Source organism: Actinia tenebrosa, unplaced genomic scaffold, assembly GCF_029948245.1.
Source record: "Actinia tenebrosa isolate PJP-AT-01 unplaced genomic scaffold, QUT_ActTen_1.0 PGA_scaffold11__36_contigs__length_13525064, whole genome shotgun sequence".
NCBI lineage: Eukaryota > Metazoa > Cnidaria > Anthozoa > Actiniaria > Actiniidae > Actinia > Actinia tenebrosa.
The window spans coordinates 11,165,505-11,172,988 of record NW_028292571.1 but is presented as its reverse complement, the minus strand read 5'-3'; the positions used below and the strand labels follow the sequence as shown (position 1 = coordinate 11,172,988).

The window sequence follows — 7,484 nt, the reverse complement described above, 5'->3', positions numbered from 1 at the left end:
TGCGAGGCTAAAGTGGTGCATCGGTAATACGTTGGACTTTTGGCGGACGCCACATGTGAAGAGTGTTTAATGATTGTTGTCTTGTTCTCTTCCTTTTGCGGCGAGGGTTTTTCTCCGATTTTCCTCCAAAGGGGTTTATAAGAAAACAAAGGAACAAAGAAGACGAGAAGTTGCAGTGAAAAGAAGAGACCACAATGGAAAGCGGGATATGCCTAGCTACTATACCCTTTGTGAAAGGAGTAACTAAACTGAACGTATACAACATTTAGTTGATACTCATTTTATAACTTAAATTGCTTGAGTACTTCAATCGAGAGAATTACTTTGTTGAATCTGTGTAATTACGAAAGTAAGTCAACAAAATGCACACAGAAAGAGCACAGGGTAGTAGTCACGAGATCTATTTGCCAAAGACAGTTTGATTCTTGATTTTATTAATGGCTTCCATGAAGTCATCACAGAGCGGGGATATACGGCTGCTTTGCACATGCAGACGAAACAAAGTTGTTCCGGAAGATTACATCTCAAAACGACTGCAAGGACCTTCAACACGCACTGACAAACCTTCACTCTTGGACTCGAAGCAACAACATCAAATCTAACGTGTCCAAATGTAAAACCTTGACTTTGATACGCAGAAAAAGTCCAACATCTTATGAGCACTGTCTTAGGACAGAAGAACATCTTCCAACGCAAGAGAAAAAAGATCTTGGAGTCATCGTCTCAAGCATCACCTAGTCCTGGGACACTCACATTCACACTATCACAGCTAAAGCCAACAAGCTGCTTGGTTTACTCAAAAGAACATGTCTATGTTCACAACTATTAAAAAGACATCAAAACCAGAATTACACTGTACTTTCGACTACCTTGCATCTAGTATTTTTTTAAACACCCCACCCCCCTGCCTGACATCTATAGACACAACTTTCTTCTGTCGACCACCAAACGTTCGCCGAACAGAGATAAACTTTTACTGTTGTTCCTTCCTTCCTTCCTTCCTCCCTCCCTCCCTCCCTCCCTTCCTCCCTTCCTTCCTTCCTTCATTCCTTATAAAGCATTGTGATGTAAAGGAATAATTCAAAGGTTTCCCTTGAGTTTTTGATACAATCGACCTTATTCGTGGTATGGCTTATCGTTTTGAAACTCGTCGGGATATCATCGTTATTCCTTTTTGTATCCTTTGGGATACTCACGCGAATATTCAAACAGTAAAAACATAAAAAGAAAAATGAATCCTCTGGAGGTTTGTCACGCTGAATTGGGAAAAACATTGTCACACAACGAATAAGGACCATTTAATTTTGCCGTGAAGATTTTCATATTCTCTTGTTTTCAAGTAATTATCATAATTCGCAAGAAAAATCAGCGTCAAATCTTTAAGGGGGGGAAGAGGTTTATTTGCTAAATGAAGGTCGTTGGAGACTTTAAAATGAGAGTTTTCCTAAAATTCCCACTTTACCCATGATTCTCTTCAAAACGTGCCAAGTTTTTTTCTTCAAACTTCCTGCATCAATAGACCGTAACTTGAAAGTTGAAACTGTTGAACTCGTAGGTTGAAAGTAATTCTATCATTTATCTGATTGAAAGTTTGATGTAGAAAGATTTAACATTGTATTATCCTTCCATGCAGCAAAGAATACTGCTTTGAGCAGCTAAATCAAAATTTGAACAGAATTGAACGAATAAAAGTGATCCTTTCACAACATTATATTAATGTTTGGACATTTTATACATTTTCCTTTTATATATACCCGATATTAGTTTCTAAATCTCCAATCATTTAATGAGCCTTGAATTTCCACAGCCAAAAAAAAACTAAGATGCGTATGTAGACATCAATTTGCGGCATGTGATACGCAGCCCCGCCCCCAGTCAATCATTTCTGCGCGACAACTGACATAACGTAAACAGATTAGAATCCCATGTATCATATGCTCACAATGGCCTCAAGGGCAATGCCGTGAAGACTACTGAATGAGTACTACTGCGCAAATTTGGCATTTGCTGGGTAGAAAAACACACGGATAAAAGCGACAAATTTTAACACTGGTTTGCCAACAGGCAACTTTGTCACACCTTAGCAGATCAGATTATACTCTCAATGGCCTCCAGGGTAATGCCGCGAAGACTAATGGGTACTATTGCGCAATTTTGGCTTTGCTGACTGGAAATACACACGGATAAAAGCGACAACACGAGCAAAATTCAGGTAACACCGTATTAAAGAGCTTGTGAGTAAAACAACATGCTACTGAGACATACTTGTGCATGGATACACGGCTTCGATTACATGGAAAAGAAGAATGTCAGTCGAAAAACCATAGTTCTTCCATGAATTGAAAACAAGATTAGTTGTATATTAGGGCTGTTAGCATGTGCGCATGCGCTGGGCATGATGCACAATTGTCACGTCATCCTTGGAAAACGCTATTAAACTCATGCCAACAGTAGTGAATCAACACCAACTAAACCACTCGCATAAATAGTTAACAATTTATTGCAAGAGGATATTTATTTGTATGGTATTTCTAAGGATTTTTAGGTTACAAGTTACAGTTATAGCAAAATTAAAATTGCTGGTTTTTTTCTTGCAGATATCAGCTTCGATCAAGTTCCCGGCTTCTTTTTCCGCAAGACTTTAATCCCTATGATATGAACAAAACATCTCCCGATTCCTGTTGAACAAAACCGTATGCCGTTAATTAACGTAACTCTTTCATCATTATGTTAATCATATCCTTTTTGTAATCACTACCAAGTCCTGCAATCTGATTGGTTCAAAGGAGTGCGATTAATTCCCAAATCGCATCCTTAGGAGCTCTTAATCGCATCCTAAAAAAAGAATTTTTCAAACAATGAAATAAGCAAACAAACAAAAATAAAAAAAAAAAAAGTTTTTTTAGATGTTTTTTTTTGTTTGTTTTTTTTGTTTGCATTTAGTTCTTCTACTACATTAAATTGATTATTCTGCACTCCTTATTGTGCCTTTTTCTTGTGTATGATTACAAAAAGGATATGATTAAGTGGTAATTGAACTTCGTGTCGTGCAATTTTGGTCTGGAATCAAACTTGCAATTACAAATCACACTCCCGCTACGCGGTCGTGTGATTATGTAATCACGCGTTTGATTTCAGACCAAATTGCACTCCATGCACTCAGTTAAATTACCATCATTGATTGCTCACTGAATTAATAGGAAAACTATTAGTTTCCAAATTATGGCTTTATGTTTTCCTTATGTTTGTGCTTTAATTGCCCAATTTCACTATGACGTCACATCAAAACAATCTATTATTTAAACGCAAAGGACCATTGTCGTCGGAGGGGGTCAAATCAACGCAAATTCACCGAAAACTGTTCTAAAACCCGTATCAATCCACGAAGAGAAGTAGAATAGCCAGCAAACGCTCAGAATATTTTTTAGCACATATTAACACATATTATATCTGAAAACCAGGCAATTTTAGATTAAACTGTTTCGCTAGGAGCAAATTTTGTTGAATTTTCTATTGGATTTGGCGATTCTATCCTCCACATAAACAAGCAGTGACGTCATAGTGGAATAGGGCAATTACCCTCTGTATCTATATCGCATACGTCTATCAATAAACATCCAGTTATATCAGTAAGATAGACCGGAACGTTTAAAGAGTATATAGTGTATTTATGTAGATGAAAAAGGTTTGACCGTATACGCATATAAACAAGTACACGAATAAAGAAAGATGCAGTCTCGGTTATGACTGATTTGATTTACTATGATCAATTGAAAAAACATTGTCATATATACTCACTTCCATAACACCCAAATCCTGCAGGACAATCGGAATGTTTTGAGCATTTATTGTCACGTTTTTCGACTAATGGAGAATCTAGAATAAAGAAAACGGCGTTATATACTGACTAGACACTTCTTTTCAACATTCATCATTCTGATAGCTGGGTTAACGTTATGAATTCCGAAAAGAGTGCAAGTAAACACAATATTGTGATCATGCGAGGACTTTAAGGGGGAACCACTGCAAGGTATTGGAAAACATTTCCATCGATTTTTGTAATTTGTCTCCAGATCCCTATATGGAGTCGCAACAAAGTATCAAGCAATGTCTTCATTGAGTATTGTCGTTTTTTTTCTCAAGTATTTTATTTCCTTTCTCAATAGAAGGTTTTATGTTTGATATTCATGAAATGAAATAAATTTCAACCTCGAAGTTGTCAGATTCTAGACTCTTCCACAGTCTCTCGCTCGTACGGACTATGTATTATGTATTATGTAGCGACAATAGTACACTTACCCTCTTCAATGTCGATTGGACGAGTTTCTTCATCCAGTACTGGGTAGGCAAATGCCATACCGAGTAAAAGCAACACAAGAACCACTTGGTATTTCATGACTGACACGTAATGCTTGACACACACCTAGTGGAACACACAAACATAAGGTTACAACATCAATCAAAACATGTGGGAGCTATGACTAAAGGATTATTCTTTGTTAAGTTCATATTCATTCTAGTGATATACACGAGCTCTGCTAAGGATAATTTATATGTGCCTATAAATGCTCACAAGACGACTTGTAGGGTATCTGGTCCATTATTATACCAAATGCAATATACACCTAATTGGAAAAACGTTGTCGGGTTCAAAAAAGGTTATATCATCAAAGCTAAGACCGAAGGGGAGCATGGAAAGACAAACAATTATGCTAATTTCATGCGTATTGCAGTTTTCCCTTCCTGTGCACATTTTATGCATCATGGCTTTGGTATGTTGTTAATCTAGGGCGACCGACTTTGCTCTACTGTGCATTTTTACATGTCTATATGCAAATATGATACACATTTCGGAGTACTCAAAATCCTTTTCGCTCTTCGCTTCGATGATATGACCTTCTCGAACCCGACTACGTTTTTTCAATTAGGTGTATATCGGATGTATATACATTTTTTGTCGTTCGTGATTTCCGTATCTTTCTCACACATGAAAACAGATGAAAACTGGTGAAATCGAATCTCAAAATCTAGCAAATTTAAGTTTTCAAGCTTCTCGAAAAGTAGGTAAGGCTTATATGAAAGGAATAAAAATATTTTAATGAAGAATTAGGATCAGAAAACTATTTTTTAACTGATGACAATTAAAACATTTCACCATGCGGAGTATTTAACGGAGAGTTGGTCTCCTGAAGCGAATCAAACATCTTTTGCCTAAATTCGCTAGACTCTTGTATTTCAACAACTTGGTCCTACCGCTTTTTGATTATGGTGATATTGTTTGGGGAGATAAAGATAATATCACGCTTATGGAATCTCTTCAAACCCTGCACAACAAAGCGGCCAAGATCATCCTGGATCGACCTCCATACTCCTCAGCATCTGATGCTCGGAAAGAACTTAATTGGATGGAACTCAGTAAGCGCAGATACTACCATCGATGTTTATATATATTCAAATGTAAAAACAGATTATTATCATCAAATCTAAAGCTGAATAAGCTCAATGAGCATGGCTACAACACGAGGTATGGAAGCGAGTTTCGCTTACCACGACCCAAAACTAACTGGTGAAAACAAACAATGCAGTTTCAAGCCATGAAAGACTGGAACAATCTGAGTGACACTCTTAAACAATGTTCTAATATCAACCATTTTAAATCGAATTTCTTTTAAACCTGTAAACCTAAATAATTTGAACTTTTCATCTTTTACAATTATTTTACATACTAGTAATAATGATGTTGACTTTTCAGTAACGAGCTGGTTTCGATATTCAACCTCCAAATTCTCTTTTTGCATATTATTGTCAAAATATCTTATTTATCAGGACCTTCTTGAAAATCACATTTATAAGTGAAGAAGCTTCCTGTTAAAATATGAATGTAAATAAATAAATGAATAAGTTGCGGTGAATCTCCTCTGAGGTAGTTGTGTAGACTATATTATGCCCTTTCGAATGACGCCGTTTTTGGAAAAAAATATATTAATGATTAGCCCTACGACAATGCGTATTTTATTTCTAAGTCAGTATCTAGGTCCAAGTCGACAAGTAGGTAAGTTATTGAAAAGTTATTCAAAAGGTTTTGCGATTGTGCGGTAAATTAAGGCAATTGCCAGACTCAGCTGGCTGATAGTATGTTAGGCCAATCTTGCCGCACAACTTGCACTTAGACTTTCTTCGCGAAGGCGCGACAGACAGAATTATATTATTCTCTTGACTGAACCAATTGTGTACCAAGAATCTGAAGTTTCGTGAAAATCAGATCAATTTTTAAGCGAACTGGAAGACAATATTGTGAAAAACAACTGTTAGAAAATGTTTAACGAAATCTAAATAAAAAAGCCCCAAAACAAGGAAAAAGTTGTCAGCCAATTAGATTGCGAGATATCTGACACAGACTGAAGACGTGACTAAATCAAAACTGACACGAGATTTCCGGACACTACCTTCTACTACCTGTGCTAAATTCAGGAATATACGAGTATTTTGACGCGATAACAGCGAGTTAAAAAAAATTGTTAATTTTACTTGCAATTATGTTGGAGTCATACCGCAAATAGAGATTCATCAACGCACAGAGAATTAAAAAGAGCAAGCATCAGTTTTTCGATAACTTGTTCTGGACCTAAAGCAAGATAGAGAAAAAATAAGCTGAAAACATACCTTGATGTAGAAGACGTACTTTTGTGCTTCCAGAAGAATTATGGTCTGATGTGTGCAACGAAATTCGCCAATATTTATAGTTACTTGTTATTGACACATGCAAATAAGATAATTCTCATAATAACAATCAAACAAAGCGTCGTCGCATCACAGTAGGCGCCAACCACGCTCAACTGAACTCAACTTTGTTTTGGAGAATATTTCACAATCATTCATGATAGGGTTCAAAACCTTCAAGGTCATGTTCGTCATGAATGAATTTATTAAGTTTCTAGAAGAGTTTCTAGAAGAGACAAAAGGGTGTTCTCATCCATTGGGGGCAAACTGCCATAAAACGAGACCTATATCTTCATTTTGGAATTCAAAACAATATTGTGTTTGTGATCAAACCCTGTTTACATGGGAGGATGATCGATCCTAGCTCTAGGATCTTCCTGGCAGGCGAAATAATTTTTGCGTTTAGTTTGGACCATGAGAACTGTACGAAGCGAAAGGCCGTTATTACTCACATTCACACCACAGAAGTCCCAAGATAAATATCCCTTAGCCCTAGTATGCAAGTTATCTCTCCTTTTTCGTTTACATGCGTTTTGCTAGAGTCAAACACAATCCTAGTAGTACTAGGATCTTCTTATCTTTCAGACAGGAAGATCCTAGTACCCGAAAGAAGTCCGCAGATTCCCATGTAAACGCAATGCAATAAATGTATGCAGATAGGATGATTCGCCTGCGTGGAAGATCCTACCCGTAGAATCATCCTCATCCCATGTAATTCATCAACTCAGTCCTTTACAAGAACAATTTCACATAATCGACTTTTT

The 7,484-nt window shown here is 36.8% G+C and overlaps 1 long non-coding RNA gene across 2 annotated transcripts; it reads right to left on the bottom strand.

Annotated features, from left to right (window-relative positions):
* Positions 1-2,482: 2,482 nt before the first annotated feature.
* On the bottom strand, positions 2,483-6,815 carry LOC148912551 (uncharacterized). 2 transcript variants are annotated; one of them, XR_016119316.1, is made up of 4 exons: positions 6,664-6,815; positions 4,300-4,423; positions 3,799-3,876; positions 2,483-2,678 (listed from the first exon to the last, which is right to left on the bottom strand). It is a non-coding gene; the product is annotated as an uncharacterized LOC148912551 (long non-coding RNA). The 2 variants fall into 2 exon arrangements; XR_016119317.1 differs by lacking the exon at positions 6,664-6,815 and adding an exon at positions 4,574-4,608.
* Positions 6,816-7,484: the final 669 nt, after the last annotated feature.